The 17,889-nt window shown below is 31.8% G+C and overlaps 1 long non-coding RNA gene and 1 pseudogene across 2 annotated transcripts in view; both read left to right on the forward strand.

Annotated features, from left to right (window-relative positions):
- Positions 1-14,032, forward strand: part of LOC142319823 (uncharacterized) — a 40,376-nt pseudogene extending 26,344 nt beyond the window's left edge.
- Positions 14,033-17,094: 3,062 nt separating this feature from the next.
- Positions 17,095-17,889, forward strand: part of LOC142320412 (uncharacterized) — a 28,438-nt gene continuing 27,643 nt past the window's right edge. For both annotated transcript variants that reach the window (XR_012755378.1, XR_012755377.1), the window contains exon 1: positions 17,095-17,211. This is a non-coding gene — a long non-coding RNA (uncharacterized LOC142320412). The remainder of the gene's footprint in view (positions 17,212-17,889) is intronic.

Consider the following 17,889-nt stretch of genomic DNA (forward strand, 5'->3'; position numbering starts at 1 on the left):
CAGTAGTCATTTTTGTGAGTAGGATTTGTTTCAAACCGGTTGAAGGTAATGAATGCGACTATATATTTTTCTAATCTGATAAGATATGCTTCTGTTTTTTTTAAGTCTCTTTGTAGAATAATTAGAAATTAATATTTAATTTTATACTAAATTAGAATCCATCAATAAACATCTTCTGAAGACAGAACAGATAAAAGTTGTTTCAGTCGCTGAAGATGTCTCAAAAACTTTTTTGATAAAAAAATTAATTTATTATTAAAATTTATATATTTCAGTAACCAATATGGATTAAAAAATATTCCATGATTTTATTTTTGAAAACAGAATTATCAGCGAGTGTAATTTCCATTTATCACATAGAATATTTTGCAGTGGAGAATTAATCAGTCCATATATTTCTTTATGGCTGTAAAATATTTAGTTTTCTTCATACGAATAAATTAAATATAAATCCAAATAATATTTAGAATTATTCAAAAAAATACTGTATAAAAATGTGTTGTTTTTCCCTCCAATGTACCAAGGAAGAAAAATGTATTTGGTTAGTAATGCTCTTGGTAGTAATGCCTATTAGCCATATTACCTACAAAAAAAGGCTGTCATATGTGTGATCACATATTTCAATGTAAAAGTTTCTGCTCTTTTCATTGGTGGAGTCAAAATTAGATCATTCCATTTGAAAAAAATCATGTTAACCTTGAAATAACAGTCAAGTTATTCCATGTCAAATCCAGTCAAGGTTTTTTTTTTTTTTTTCCCCTACTCTCCCCGACCGGATATCCAATTAAGTATACTCAGTCGGGGAGAGTGTCCTTTTACTCTCAAAGGAGGCGTCCCCCACCCGCCGGCTATACGTCCGGCACGGCAGGTTGGCCTCCCCGGTCTCGGATCTTTTGTTTTACATCGCCTGCCTCTAATCCCCCGCTTTAGAGCCAAGGCCCGGCTATGCCGTCCCCCAGCGCCTCAGCAGGGAACCGGGACTCGGTCTTTACGCCTTTGGCCTCTAATCGACAGCGCCGACCCCACAAAGAGCCTAGGCTCCCGCAGGGACGACCCCGCCGACCGGGACTTGGTCTTTTATTTTAACCCAAACTCAAACTCCCCTGGAGTTCACCCCCTTCTCAGGTACCCGCACACCAAGGCGTACAGGCCCGCCATGGAGTGACTGTCCGCCCTACCCTACTGTTTATACTCCCATTCTTCTGTCTTCATCCTCTTTGGCCCGCAGGACCTCCCCGGCGAACCTGCGGAACCATTCCCGGTTCTCATTGTTGTACCCCAACCAGTTTATGAGATTTTCTGGTGTAAGACCATTAATTACTATTTGACCTCTGTTAACGGCCCATCTTGGACATATGAACAACGTATGTTCGGCATCGTCGTTCTCTGGACAATAGATGCACTGCGGGGTGGCTCTCTTCCCGATCCTATACAGATACTGACCGAAAGAGCCGTGCCCCGTCAGTAATTGTGTCATGTAAAAATTGACATCTCCGAGTCTATTGTTATTCCAGGTTTTAATATTAGGGATTAGGCGTCTGGTCCTCTCCCACTCTGGACCCTGTCCACTCTTCTTGCCATTCTTGTTATATAATCCCTTCCATCTCTTCTTTCGACATACCGCTGTGTCTGAGGGTTCTGGCTTTTATCTGAAGGTCTATGGGTAGGACCCCGGTCAGTACGCATAGCGCGTAATACGATACCGTACAGTAACTAGCAGCTACACGCAGCAATGCCGCCAGTCTATGGACACTTCTCAACTTCTTTTTATTTCGCTGTATGTTCATTGCCGCCCCCCATATGGGAGCCGCATACAGTACCGTCGAAGTGATAGCTGCGGTTATTAATCTTCGAATAACCATTTTAGGTGTGCCGTGGTTTTGAAATAATCCTCTTAATCCCTTTACAGCAGGAGTAACTCTCCCACAAATCATATCAATATGCTTGCTGAACCTTAAACTTTTGTCCAGAAGAACCTTTCAACTACTTTTCCCATATTATTTATGAGCGTAATCGGTCTATATGCTGTGTTCTCTTGAGTTTGTCCTGCCTTTGGGAGGAAGACTGTTCTTGCTTCCTTCCAGCATTCAGGGAAGCTTCTATTTTGTAGGCCGTATCTGGCTACATCGACTATTTCCCAAGGTACGATCCTAGCTATTATCTTAATGATGGCCGCTGGGATGCCATCTGGGCCGGGGCTTTTCTTATTTTTTAATTTATTTATAGCTTCCATGACCTCTTTTTGTGTAAATCTTCCTCCCTGGCATTCTATCACCTCTCTATTATATTGCTCCTCCGTTCTGGGGAATAACTTTCTGATCTGCAACGCAGCCGTTTCTTCATTCAGTGTCGGAGCTTGTCTCCCAAGCCGCTTGGTTACTATTTTGAAAGCCCTTCCCCACGGATCAGCATTCAACTCCTCGCATAGTTCTAACCATTTCCTTCTTTTGGCCTGCTTTATGAGGAAGTTAAGCGTCTTTCTCGCTTGCCTATATTGCTCTGTCGCAATGTTACATCCTATTTCCGAACCAACTCTAGCTCGCAACTTCTGGGCCGTCCTCTTGTGTCTTTGCATAATTCTACGCTGTTCCTCTATCTCCCTGGACCACCAGTAGACCATATTATGTTTAATATTATTTCTCCTCGGTATGTTCGCCATCTCTTCTTTAACTATATTTTGGAATATTTCAGGTGTTATCTGAGTACTATTTCTAATTCTATTTGCCGCATTATTAGCCACTCTCTATACATCTGTTGATCAGACAGTCTGATATTGTTATTTATCTGTCTTATTTCTGGCCGTTGCTCTCTGAAGTTAACAAAGATGGCTCTATGATCGCTGGCTGTTTCGTCATTAAGAACCATGAAATCAGCTGCATCAGTGCGCATCCTTCCATCAATTATAACTAAATCCAGGACCGATTGATGCCCTCTTGCTTGGTAGGTGGCTGTTCCGTCATTAATACATGTCATTCCTGTCGCTGCCAGCAATTCCTCCAGGAGTTTTCCTCTAGCGTTCGAGGAGACCGCTCCAGCTAGAACAGTCCTGCAGTTAAAGTCTCCAAGGACTACAATTCTCTTCCGAGCTCGTATAATGACTTGTTGGAGGTCAAGGAGTCTGTTCTTAAGAGATTCCCTGCTGCAGTTAGGGCTGATATATACACCTATTATAATCTTATCGCTTACCTCAACAGCAATGAGTCCGTCACCTCTACCATATAGATCATAATCCACATTTCCAACGATCTTTCTAATTGCCACATCACCATTCCCATCGGTCAGCCACTGTTCTCTGGCCGCCAAATACACATTAGGTTCGGTGGCCACCAGGAAGTCCGCTTCGTATCTAGCTGCTATTTCTATGCTCAAATCACTAGAGAGTCGGCTCCTGTTATTATTAACTAGTATTACTTTAGTCATGACCTTTGTTACAGCACGGGTTCCCGGTCCTATGTGAAGTGGCTCCACAGTCCAGGCATATGGTCACCTCCTTGCAATCTTTAATTACATGGCCGGGTTTACCACAGTTGAAGCAGAGGTTTGAACGGTCCTGGCCTCTGCACTCTCTTCTGCTGTGACCGACATCCCAACATCGATGACATTTCTCTATATCCGTCTGGATGTAGGCCCTGCAACTCACCCACCCTACTCTCAGCCTTGCTGCAATTAATTTCGTTGCATTCCTTTGACTTGTGACCACTGTGGCATTTTTTGTGTTTCCAAATGCCTCCCTTAGTGATGTGACCTGAAAGTTTTCTCTTTGTCCTAGTACCTTCTCTACCGCTTCCCTGATCTCTCGCTCAGTAGTGTCGCCTAGCATATCTTTTACATGAACGACTGTTCTGCGGTCTCCTCTTGTTCTTATATCCACCTGGAGATCCTCTGCTCTGTTCTTCAGCAGGGAGGAAAACTCCCCCGCCTTCTGCGCGCCACTAATTCGGACTTCTAGTTGTTGATCCCTTCCCTGTTTAATTGACAGTATTTCGCCGGCCTCCTCAACCTTAACCTTTTCTTTCATGGTTTTCAACAGATCGGCATAAGATTTACCGGGGGCCCTTACTTTTCATTTTAATTCAAACATTTTTACAGAGGTTAATAATTATTAATAAATTAATATATTTAAATTGAGAAAAACGTTAAAAAAAAATATGTATCTGAAGTTGGATTCAACCAATATATGCATGGTTATGGATCTGACACGTTTTCACTTACACCACGTAACTACTTGAACAATGTTAAAAAAAATTAATATATAAAATGCTGATACAGACACTACAAAAAATGTGGTGTCCACCACTATGGAATTGTATAACTGTCCACCTTATTAAAGAATTGGAGGATCGTATCTCACTTTTAAATGAAATAAGTTTAAATGAAGTGCAGCAAAAAATGTGTAATTTAATAGGTGTACAAGGAAGTCATGTGGCGTCCACATTAGATTTTTTTAATGAAGTTTGTGGATTACATATCACAGACTCCTGCAATTATCTGGGAAAACGAACATTATTTAACATTTCCAGAAATGCTTTTTCCCACTGAAGAAGTTTAATCTTGTTTCCTGTAGTAGTTTGTCTGCTTTCCGCTCTACATCTTTCTTCATATTATTAAGAAGTTTTTTAACCTCCCAACAGTATAATTTTTCTCCAAACTTCTGGCAGATTCATCTTTTATTTCTACCCATGCGTTTACTTTAACATGTACAATTGCCGGGATAATAAATTTATTGAAAACAACAGCACGATCCTTTAAAAGTTTTGCAAATAAAAGCCATCCACAACTAGTACTTGTATCTGCAGGCAATTCTTCCTCATTCAAAGACATGTCAAATGATTAAATAAAATCCTTTGTCGTAAAAGAATTATAGCTACGACTATAACTAAACATGTTTGTTTATGTTCTGAAATCACACATGTATTCCATTAATATTAAGAGTACTTACAAATTAAGTAATCACTTATAAGAGAATACTTATCCACCGCAAACATTTTCCAGTGTTTGCTTTTAAGTAAAAGGTTGCTTTTATTTATTTACAATCAAGAAATAACTTATGCTTAAGTGTTTTATTCAATAGACCAAAAATATCATGCATCATGGATAACCTGAAATCATGTTTTTAAATAATTTTATTTCACTCTCTTAAAATTATATTATTATTATTTGACTTATGATGGCTGTCTAAAAATAAATTGAGTAAGTACTGCTGACCATAACAGTTTAACAATCAGAATAGTTGTATCACAAGTTGTGTAATCACTGTTACCATTGAATTAAGATGTACTTTAATGTAAGTTTAGGTTTCTTTTAAAAATATATTTTTTGGCATAAACTGAAATGTGTATGATCTCATTGTTTCTTAATTTGAGAAAGTGAAATCTGGTAATATTTTTCCACTATTCTTAAAAATACCCAGAAATGCAGCATGCTGAATTTTTTTTCTTCCAATAAATAAAAATAATAGATAAACAGATATTAAACTGTTTTTATAAAAGGTTATACTAACCTAAATTAAAAATTTGCTCACTAGTTGTAGCAGAGTTTAAAATAAGTGTACTCTTACATCATAAAATATTAAATCAAATCAGATTAAATTAAATTAATTATCAGTATGATATAAAATCAGAATTCAATCTATCATGTTATGATAATCTATTATAAAAAATAGATTGATTTAAGGTAGCAGAAGATTATTACATTAAAAGATTAAGTACATTAAAAAAATGGTTATCAGTTATGAACAATTAATAACAATGATGATAGTGAATACTTAATACTAATAAACAAATTAATACTAACAACTATCATTTGAACAAAAGCAAGCAGTAACAGGAGCATAAAATGGATTTTACACTAGAAAAAGAAGATGTGAGAGAGTAAAGAACAGAAATCAGAAACAATATTAAGCAAAATTTAATTATCCAGTTTTTCAGTCCTGTTGTATGATTTTGATGGCATTATTCCTTTCTATTAAATTAAAAGGGATAATATTAAACTGCTTGGGGACTGCATAAATTAGCTGTCTACTACCACAATTAATACTAAATGATGAATTCAACATGTAGTTGAGTTCAGGATGCTATATCTGCTGTTATAAACAGTCCCAAACTCACGTTATGCTTAAAATAGTTTTCAATTTTCACTCTTCCAATTACCACGCATCTCCATCCATCAGTTCCCAAACAATTAAAAGTTCAGTTGGATTTTTACACCATGAATTTTAATCTTTTAGATATATAGGAAATATTAGTCTCCCATGTAAGATTTTTATCCATTATTATACAGATATTTTTTATTATACAGATATTTTTTATTACTTACTATTTCAATCTACATTCATCAGTTCCCAGATAATTACGCATACAATTGGTGTGCAATTTTTTTTTTATGTGTAGAACTTATATACTACTGTGGTTTTGTTGTGTTTAAGCTTAAAGAATTTTTTAATTTAATGAGTCGTCATTTTTTTTATTGCACAGAAACTGTTTTAGCTATCTCAAACACGGATTCCCAAGATTCTTGGAAAAATAATTTATTCAAAATTCAACTTATACATATTCACTTATAATAAATAATAAATAAAAGATCAGGGATAACATAGTTCTTTGTAGCAGTCCATGAGGTGTTATGGTGTTTTCACTTGATTCCAAACCCATTGTTAGAGTTTGAGTTCGATCTTCAAGATGGTCTCTGAGAAGATACATTGCTAACTTTCTGATTCTATGCTTTTCTATCTTTGAATAATTTCTCAAAGGGAAAAATGTTACAATGCTTTTTCCAATTCGAGAAAAGTTGCTAATGTTAATCATCTTTGTTTTCTGTTTTTGTCTAATAAAATTCATCTTTGTTTAAGGCACAACAGTCTTTGAAAATAAAACAGAAGTCTTTAAAAATAAAATAAGAGTGTCTAATGTAATTTTTTATTTAGAAAACCGAACTGGTTACTTTTTGTGATATGGTAATGTAAAAATGTAATTAGTTGATTTTTCCATGAATTTAGTGTGAATGGTGTATAATTTTCATGAATTGGGCTACCAGTTTGAAAAATTGGTTTCATATTCACTATTTTTAATCTATACAATAAGCTACCTGTCATCTAAGTGCTTTTCAAAAAGCATCTATTTATTACAGAAAAAATGGAAACCTATTTGTTTATCCATCCAATCCCAGATTACCGTTATTTTTTTAAACTTAGAGAATAATTCCTTTCACATCAGAGAAACAGACAGAATTAAAGAATAAGAGATCTTTTACCATCAGACATGAGTTACTTATTGGCAACACCATGCTCTAAATCCTAATAAAGATCTGTTGAGAAAGGTTTTTGCCTGTGTTTAGAAAAAATATGTATTAGTGTTAATTTTAATATTATTTGTTTCTTTATCATTATAATTTTGTGTACGTAGTACTCCACTTACCACTCTTATTTTCCAATTCATCAGTTTTACTCTTATAATTGCTTCTTTGTTTTACTGATAGTTGCATTTATTAAATGTCTGTAATCTTTATATTCATTTTTAAATTTTGTAGTAAAGGGCTTGTTTTTAGTTTATTAAACATTTTGTATCTAAATATAAATAATTGAGTTTATAATAAAATTTTGTAATTTTGGATTTTAGGTATCTTTTTTTATGGGGTAGCTTGAGTAGCTCTTTCAAAAGTTCAGTATAATTTGATAATTTGGAGACTAAGATGTCAGTAAATAAACCACAAAATCATCTTTACAACTAGACAGTTACCAATTTTCTTGAGTTCAGAACTACTGTAATGAATTTATATAATTTTTTTTTTTTAAGTACATTTTGTCTTGTGATTATTTTCATATCCCCATGTTAAAATTGAATTAGTTTTAAGATATTTCCCATTTTATAATTAAATTTTTTTCCTAAATATTTTTAAAAAAATAGTGAACCACAAATTTCCATTTTTTCAATAACCCTCAAGTAACTATTTACATGTGATTGTTGCCCATTTTTGCTCATAACAATATATATTCATAAATTAAAGGATTGCTTGCTATATTATCAATGTTAACATCACCAGCAGGAGTAAACTCTTATTCCTTGGTAACTTTTCTGGAGTATCAAATAAAATATCAAGAAATGTATTTATATAAGGTGAATTATAAATCGCTGTGATTTGTAATGATTCACTATTATCAAACTTCATTTTAATGCTTAATGAGTAAACATCCCAACAATTCATATGAATAATATCAAAATTTAGATTATCCATGATAAAAATAAACAAATTATTAAGTTTGCAGCATTTTTTTATTAGTTTGTAGCCATCTAAACTAAAATTAATAGGTATGCATAAGTTACCAAAATTTTATTAAACTTGTAATTCAATTATTTAAGCAACGCATAAATTCATTTATGTTTTTGTAATGCAAGCAATATTCATATGTAAAAAATTAAAAAAAAAATTAATCTTGTGTTTATCTGAATTTGTAGATTACAACCAAAGCAATTATTGATTTCACCTGTTAGGCAAATATCTTCATTCACACTGATTATTAATTCCAGTCATCAAAACTTTTTATAGAATAACATGCTAAATATCATTAAGGTTCAAAAATATATTAACTGATGGCAAATCAACTTCTTGTTTACTGATTACTTCCTGTAATTAGGTTTACTGGTGCTTCCCAAGTATTTCCAAATCATCTTATGTTTGATTGCATTGTCTTTCTTCCTAACATAAAGTTTCCATTTCAAACCCAGGCATATTTATAACTGTTAATTTTAATAAGCAATTTGGTTTTATAGAGAATTAAATAATATTACTAAAGGTTTTAATTACACTGCTCTGTCAGGTAAATTTCTGTTAATTTCTAATGTAATTAATTAAAAAATAAAGTAATCAATGCAGTTTTGTTTTCTCTAGCCAGAAGCCTAATATGTACTTTTTTAACTTCAGTTTCATAATTTTCAGTGTTTTTACAATTTCCTTTATAATTTCAAGGACACTTTGACCCTCATTATAGCAATTTATTTGTTTTCCTATTTTGTAAACCTTCACTTGCAATAATTCGTTTTCCCCTTTCATCTTTTTATATTCAGTTTTATGAGATTCTATAACATTTGAAAAATCATTGATTTTTTCTGAAAAAAAACTAATAATAACGCTTTACTATATTAATAATAACAATATTAATTTTATCAATCTTCTTTAAACTTTTATTGTTTGTTGGCTCACATTGATTTATTTCTATTTTTACACCTTTATCTTTTTAGATTTTTACTTGAAATATTACTTGAAATTTTTTTTATTTGCTTCAATGATTAAAAAATTAATTAACAAAAGTAATAAAATTAAAAAATCTTATTGAAATCATTATAAGATTAATTGTATTTATAAACACGGGAATAATAACAGTAAATATAGAGCAGAAATAGCTGGCGATAACTGTTGCTGTTCACCATATACACACTCTGAATTAAATTAATGTAACCATTGTTCATTGAGTCTTAGCTTAATGTTTTTTGTTATATTATACGTAACTACCTCTTTAAAAAAAAAACCGTAATAATAATAATAAGGATAATATTGATTACAAACATCAATGGATAAAATTTTCATTATATACTTAGTATATTCATCTGTACTTTCATTGGGAGTTTGGGAGGAGAAACACTGGACAGAGTCTGACCAGAAACATACAGCAACATTTAGGTTGTGATAAATAAAAAACTGTAATTTTAGAATTACTATACCACAATACTTTATTGATCATGAAACAAACAATAATTTAATTCTTGAGACAGGAAAATGTCAACCAATCAGTACTCATTATTTTAAGTAAACTCTGGTACACTTTTTATCTTATTATTATTTTCACTCTGAAAAACATAATTTATTATTGATAAATAATGAAAGGATGATAAGTAATGACAGAGTGAAAGCATATTTCACTCTGTGGATAAATAATGTACAGTACATTTGTACATCACAAGCAGATATCTTCATTTTAGTTATTTTTGGGTGAGGGTGTTTAGATACATTTTTTGTTTCTTGCTCAAAACGTGATTATGAAAACAGCCAATTATGAAAAGCAGGCCTAGTTTTTTTACAATCAAAGAATTTAATTCTGCAGTATTTAATGATGAAGAACTTGGGAATTATGAAACAAAGGATCTGCTTAAAGTATAATTACAAAGCAAATATTTGAAATTTCATTAAAGAAAATCATTACACTTTAAAGATCACCAGTCCTTGGCATTCCCCTTTCACCTGTCATTTGATACAATTATTTCTGTATCAGGTGATAAGATTGAATAATACAATATTAGAAAATACTGTGTTAACATTTCTAAACTCCACTGGATGGATTGTAAGTATCTGAGTTTCAATATGGATAAAACCAATTAATATAATTTCCTGGTAGACGTACAATTAAAAATTTCATGGATGGTGATAACTATCATTAACAGATAGATTTTTGTGGATAATAAAACTGAATTTATTTGCAACAAAATTGAACAATTTTTTTTCACGTAGAAGGGTTTTATTATAACGCTAAGCTACCAATCACTATTATGAAATGTGTAGGTGATCATAAATTACTCAAAGTATTTTAGTTGTTAAAGATAACAAAGCAAAGCAATGTACTTATGTTACTGTTTTATTGTTAAGCATTTTAAATAGTTTTATTTATAACACTTATTAACTTCAAACAAGTTCCACATGAGGACCTTTTGAAATGCGTAAAATGTCTTTAAGATATTCAATTTCACACCATACATTATGAAGAATATCTGGTGTTATTCATGAGAAACTGTGCTGCATAATGTGTGCAGGGCACCCAATCCCCTCTATGTCTTTCCCTAAATTACCTTGAAGTTTGTGGAGAATGTTGTTTATCCCGTTGTAGTTCGCACCTCCAAAATTAGTGTTTGTATTATCACCACAAAATGATGAACACTTGTCTAAAGGGGAGAAGTTTACTTAAGGTTTATGCTCTTAGGCATGTTGAGAAGTAACTGTTATGGTATCTGAAGTGTTATCTTTCACTGATGAAATCTTTATTATTTTATTGACAATACCATCATCTTCTTTAAAGTATTGAACAACAAGAGAAAATATTTTTGTGCTTTATGGTTGCTGCTAGCATCGGTTGAAACCCCATAATATGGAATTTTTTCTAATTCTGAAATGCAAGTACTAACTGAATGTGGAGGAAGCACTTTACTGATAACTGCAGTAGCTTTAGTGTGTGCTGTAGATTGTTTTGCTGCAACCTTAGAGTCGCGATAAATTGTCAGATTTAACTTATTTGAACAATCAACTGATTTGAAGGAGTGATGGTGTTTTACAACATGCAAGCTGTTGTAAGCTCAGCAGCAGCTACCATTATATCTTCATTGGAATCCCTTTTTCACAAAAAAATTTCAATCGGCTTAGAAGTCACGCCATGCAAGCTGTTACTACTACTACTACTTTTATGTTTGTTTTTAAGTGGTCTAACAAATCATCTCTACTACCATCACTTACTGAAATGAAGATGTTGCTGAAAGAACAAGTGATCTCTTCTTCATTCCTCCTCCTTTTTATAAAATCCAATTTTGGAGGCCATGGTTGTGTAATTCAGCACATGCAATTAATAACAGATAGATATATCATTTTTGAAAATCAGCAATGAAAGAGGAACCTCCAGGTGAAATGTGGATGATTTGTATGCCAGATGTAATCAAGACTGTTCAAACTGCTTTTATATGAAGCACACACTGCTAAATTTGTGATCATGCAGTGTCTTTTCAGTAGCATAGTTTAAGTGTTTGAAGAATACTGTCGCAGGATTTACTTTACCATCTACTGAACGTCTTAATGTCATCTACTTACGTCTTAATGTCATACTTTTAGATTATTAATTTTTTTTTTTTTAAGTAGATTCAACTTTTATATAATTTGGTAGTTATATCCTTGTCAGTTTCAGAAAACTGTTTCTGAATCAGTGTCATTAAAAACTGGATCAAAATTAACTGCAGTTTTAACAGTTGCTTGTTGAATCTAGCTGAAAGTGAAAATGCCGTCAGGTATACCTTAATCTGGACCCTATAGAAGAGTAGGATAGCCGATTTTTTTTCTTTATCTTAAGCAAAATGGTAAACTGCAATCTTTATAACAAGATCATTCTACAACTATTATTTCACGGAGTAGCATTTTGGAAAATAAAAAACTCATATGCAAACGCTTCAAGCTAAATTTAATAATATATCATTTACCATTGATAGTAATACATGAAAAAATTTTGATACTAAAATTTATTGATAAAAAGTAAGTAAAAAGTTTATATGAATGACAAATAATACTTTGTTTTCTATCAGTCTTTTTTTCAAACAAAATTCTTATCTTAAGCAGAGATTATGATACTTTATAAATCAATACATGCTTCGTCTGACATTCCCTATAAAAGGAATTAAAAAATTATAAACATTTCTCATTATCAAATTTCAGAATGCCATGTTAATTTTTAAATCATTATAACTATTAGTTATCAATTTTGTGATTTATTTGTTAAAATCTTAATTTTATTATGAACAAAATGGTACCTTATTTGTACATCATTTTACAATTTTAAATTATTGAATTATAGTAGAATTCATTAGAATAAGCATTTAGTTTACAAAATAGAAAAAAATCATTCTAAAAAAAAATATTCTCAAGAGTTTGTATCTCCTCCCTTAAGAAATAAATAACATTTTAAAGAATGAAGTTGAAAATAATTTGAAATTTAAATTATTTCTCTTAGTTAAGCTACAGAAAGTTTAATTAATATAATTTTTATAAATAAATGCATACTATATTACTGGACAGGTTATATTTAAATAATATGTATTTTTCCTGCTGTTTTAACCATGAGTGATGAGTGTTAACTTGATAACTAACACTTACCCAACCTACTCCTGGTAGTGTGGATCTACCAGGAAACAATTCCAGAAAGCCAACAGCTAAATTGTTAAACCTATGTTGCACTATTTCTTTGTTCAAAAATTCAGGAATTCTAAAACGATTTTACTAAAGGCAGAGAGAGGTCTCATTGCCTTCCAAGTACAAAACTATTGGCCTCTGTCATAAGGTGTAGAACATTCAATGAACAGTTACTTTATCTTTACCATTTACAGGGAACGTAGATTATTGCATCTGCTGACTAGTTATTTATTTTTTTTCAGATAACTTTAGAAACAGAGAAAGTTAAATAATTTTCTTAACCAATGTATAGAAAGAGGAGAATTCTCATGGCAATCTTCAAAGTAGATACCAACAAAAGTTTAAAGATAATATATGTATACTGGTACTCTAAATGAACAAAAATCCAAAATTATGTATTTATTTTTACTGAATGCACGCGTTTTATGTTAAAAATATTACCTACATCATCTAGCAAGTCCTCATATTCTGCCAGCTAGACTTAATGGTGACAACTAAATAATTTTCAGTCAAAACTGCCTTTAAATTCTCTTAGAAAGCATGCATGTATGTGTTAAGAGAAAACTTATGTTTACACATAAAGAGCTTCATCCTTTTTTCACGTTCAGTAAACTCAGTCTGATGAAAAGAATTATGTATATTTGTATAGATTTCAAAAGGGCACATTATTTTTTTATGTTCTTATTTTCTGTATAAGTCTCCACACAGTTTAATATCTAATTAATTTCCTCATGAGGAAACACGGTAAAACAGTTTTTGCTTCCATTTCAGTCTTGTCACTTAATGCCTTACATATTACCATGGATGAAAATGAAACTAATATTTCCAAATTCCTTCAAAGATAAGGCTTTCTAATAATTTGATGAAATTTTTAATTTTATACAGATTTCAATTTTTATTGTTGATATTTGATGAATTTACGAAAACAAAATACTGAATAGATCAATAATTTATCTTTTTTTTTAGAGTGATGGCAGCTGCTTTAGCAATGACTGTTGGAAGAGGTGGAGCTTTATTCGGTAACCTTATATTTAGTTTCCTAATTGATCTAAAATGTACAATACCTGTAGTGTTATTTGTATCTTTTCTATTTAGTGAGTATTAAAAATTTGAATTTTAAACATTTTAGAGAAATTATTCATTATATTTTTAAATATTTTATGAATACAAATAAATCAAAAATACTTCTTTATACTGTTGACTTTTTTCTTTTTTGTTGAAAAACTTTCATTTTGTACATACCTCATGAAGTAAATTTCTAAAGCAAATCCTTTTTCAAAGAAAAGTCAACATCAATGTAAAATTAAACTGAAAAATCGCAAACCCAACCCAACATCGTGATATTATTTTATTCTGTTTTTAACATATAAATAGATGTTTTTGCTTTTGTAAAATTAATTACTAATTTTCTTATCATTAAACTATTAAAATCCTGTATTTTCATCTTTCACATACCATTTAATTCATAAACTATCTACAATGTCGCTCATCATAGAGTTCTTAGTTTGCTAGTTATAATTATTATTACATTATACACTTTCTCATAATTGAATACTTTCTGGATCTATGGAAAATAGCTGAAACCAGGCAAACCACCTAATGACATAATATCATATCAGCCGATTAGCATGTGACCTGCACTTAAAAAGTTTTCAAGAAATCTACTTAGATGATTAAAACCTTTTTAGAACAAAGCAAACTAATATCTGATTCCAGATTGGCTTTCAAACTGATCATATTACCATCGAAGATTCATAGTCATTGCTAATATTCAGTTAGCTTTATACAAAAAACAGCTGTTCTACTGGTTTTCTTGATATCTGCTAAGCCTTTAGATTAACGGTGGTACACTGGTCTTTTTGAAATTAATCAGCATCTACCTTTTCAGTATTTAACATTTTCATTTCTTTTTTAAGTAAATGATATTTCAAGGTTAAATTCCAGACTGAAGTGTCTCTACTATTTTCCATAAATACAGGCATTCCTCAATGAAGTGTATTCCTCACACACTTCCAGTTTACCAAATTCTCCCAACACTAAAATAGCAGCTTGTACTGTGTAAAAGTAATTCACACGTCACCAGACATCATGTTACAGCACCTTCAAGAATAGTTAAACAGCATTGAGCATGGTGAAAAATGTGGCAAATAGTCTAATGAAAATAAAAGTATGCATGTTAGTTTTATTCTCTGAACAAATGTCCATTTGTTATACTCGATGACATTCAGCTACCACAATCAAATTCTAGAAATACTTTGGTATTCACCTTGACAAAAGGAAAATTTGGAAAAACGAGAATAACTGATTACTAAATTTTTTCAGTTGTACTGGATTCTAAATTGAAACTCAAAATTATCTCTGAACAAGTTAATTATTTACAAAGCCATATGGCAGCCGGTTTACAGCGTTCAAGTCCTAGTAAAGCCAGTTATTTTTACATGGATTTGAATACTAGATCGTGGATACTGGTGTTCTTTGGTGGTTGGGTTTCAATTAACCACACATCTCAGGAATGGTCGAACTGATGATGTACAAGACTACATGCTTCATTTACACTCATACATACCATCCTCATTCATCCTCTGAAGAATTATCTAAACGGTAGTTACCGGAGGCTAAACAGGAAAAAGAAGGACGGTTTCCTTAACCCATCAGGTTGGTCTAGTAGTGAACACATCTTCCCAAATCAGCTGATTTGGAAGTTGAGAGTTTCAGCATTCAAATCCTAGTAAAGTCAGTTATTTTTACACAGATTTGAATACTAGATCGTGGATACCAGTGTTCTTTGGTGGTTGGGTTTCAATTAATCACACATCTCAGGAATGGTTGAACTGAGACTCGACAAGACTATACTTCATTTACACTCGTACATATCATCCTCTGAAGTATTATCTGAATGGTAATTACCGGAGGCTAAACAGGAAAAAAGAAGACTATTTCCTTCCTCAATTCCTGTCGTGTCATGGCTGCTTCAGGCCATACCTGTAGCGCAGCGAGTACGATTTGTGGTTTTATTGTGGCACCTTCAATGGTGTTGAAAACGTGATCTTCGTGTACGTCATGTAGCCGAATCCAAGGGCAAGCTATGTGGCGGTAATGGACCCGCTAGACACAAACAACATAATTGAATGCGATTTTCAAGTTAGTGAGAAGCATCAGAGTGTGTAAGGTGGCTGAGGAATAGAATGGTGGCCAGCCTGCTGGAGTGGTGGGCATCCATCTGCGTCAGTTAAATTTGGTTAACCACGTTCCAGAGGCTAAACAGAAAAAGAGAGAGAGGTAGCTAGTAGTGCCCACAGGGTTGGCCTAGTTTAATTCTTCATCACAAATCATCTGATTTTGTCGAGAGTTCTAAGGTTCAAATCATAGTAAGTAACTGCCTTTACTAGGAATTGAACCTTAGAATTCTCGACTTCAAAATCTGGTGCTGTGTTTAATGGGCCACTTTTTTACACGTCCATTTCAATTGAGGAAATGGAATTCTATTATTTGTTTTTCAAACTACAGATAAGTTTGTTATATTTTTAATAATTCAAAAATTTTTTTTAATGTTTCGTTCATTTTTTTTCTCATTTTCAATTTTTTTTCATTCTTTTTTTTATTGTTTAAAAATTTTAACGGCGGGGATGTTGGCATCCGCCGATATTAAATTAGGCATGTGGCAACAACACTAAAAAAAGACAGCTAATATCTTATAAAATATTTGAAGTATATTTTTATACAAAATTATATATAATTTTGCTTCGGTTTGTCGTTACAGAATTATGTATTTTTAAATTGATATCATCTCCGACCGTCATGGACAAAAATCTATACAGAAATTAAAAATAATTACTAGTTTAATTTATTAATGAAAATGATTTTTTGATGTTTAACTATTACGCTTTTGTGTTGCATTATTTTTATGTTTAACAAAAAGAACATTATTATTATTAAATGCTGACCTATTATTATTATTGTTTTTTTTATAAATTAATAAATCTCAATCGCTTCTAAGAATTTTCCGAAAATTTCAGTAAATTTTTACTTTTATTTTAAACTTGTTTAACTGTTACGTGAATGAAAAATTACGAATTAAGTCTGTTGTGCAAATCATATGTATTTATATATTTTTTCCAACATTATAACGAGATATCGTATGTATTGAAGTGTACAATTGCGTGTGTTGGCATTATTTATCAATAATTCTTGACCTGTTAGTGTGAAAGTGTTGTGAAGAAAAGATTCATATCCTAATTTCAGTATTACTTATTTATTGGTTTTCATTTTTGTTTATCTGACTAAGTAAGTAATTTTATACCATTCTATATAAATTAATAAAATTTAAGTTGAGTTTTTGTATTGATGGATTGGTGGTGTGGGCTTTAACTTGTGATAAAAATTCATTTGAGTGCGTCGTAAAATGGTTTTTTTAAGCAAAAATTCATATATCGTGGGCATATTATTATCATTATTAGTTATTTTGGCATATACGCCAAAATGGTAATGGCGTATACGCCATTACTGACATGGTGTAAATGAAGGTTAGCGAGCATATGTTAAGTTCGTTAAATTATATTTATAAAATAAAAAATTGTTATATCAGGTGATTAGTTTTGATTATTTAAGTAGTAAATAATTGCAATAATTACTGAATTTACTACTTAAATACTCAAAATATTAACAGTAATGACTGAAACGTAAGGGGTGGAACAAACTGCAAAAGTGCCGTAATTTTCTTTCTATTTATTGGAAATTATAATACTTACTTTCTTATCCGTTATTCCCCGATACTAATAAATAAAAAAAAAAAAAACAGTTGATAGTTGACCAGTTTTGTAATAGACTGTTTAAGCTTTCCATTATATTACAATTAATGGAAAGCAGATCTGTTTCATGATAACTCCTAGCAAACGTCAATGGTTTTTAGTATGTCAAGTAGAACTCGCTAAAATAAACTGAGGTAGGTTGCAAAGAACTATT

This window comes from Lycorma delicatula, chromosome 2, assembly GCF_047948215.1.
Source record: "Lycorma delicatula isolate Av1 chromosome 2, ASM4794821v1, whole genome shotgun sequence".
Taxonomy (NCBI): Eukaryota; Metazoa; Arthropoda; class Insecta; order Hemiptera; family Fulgoridae; genus Lycorma; species Lycorma delicatula.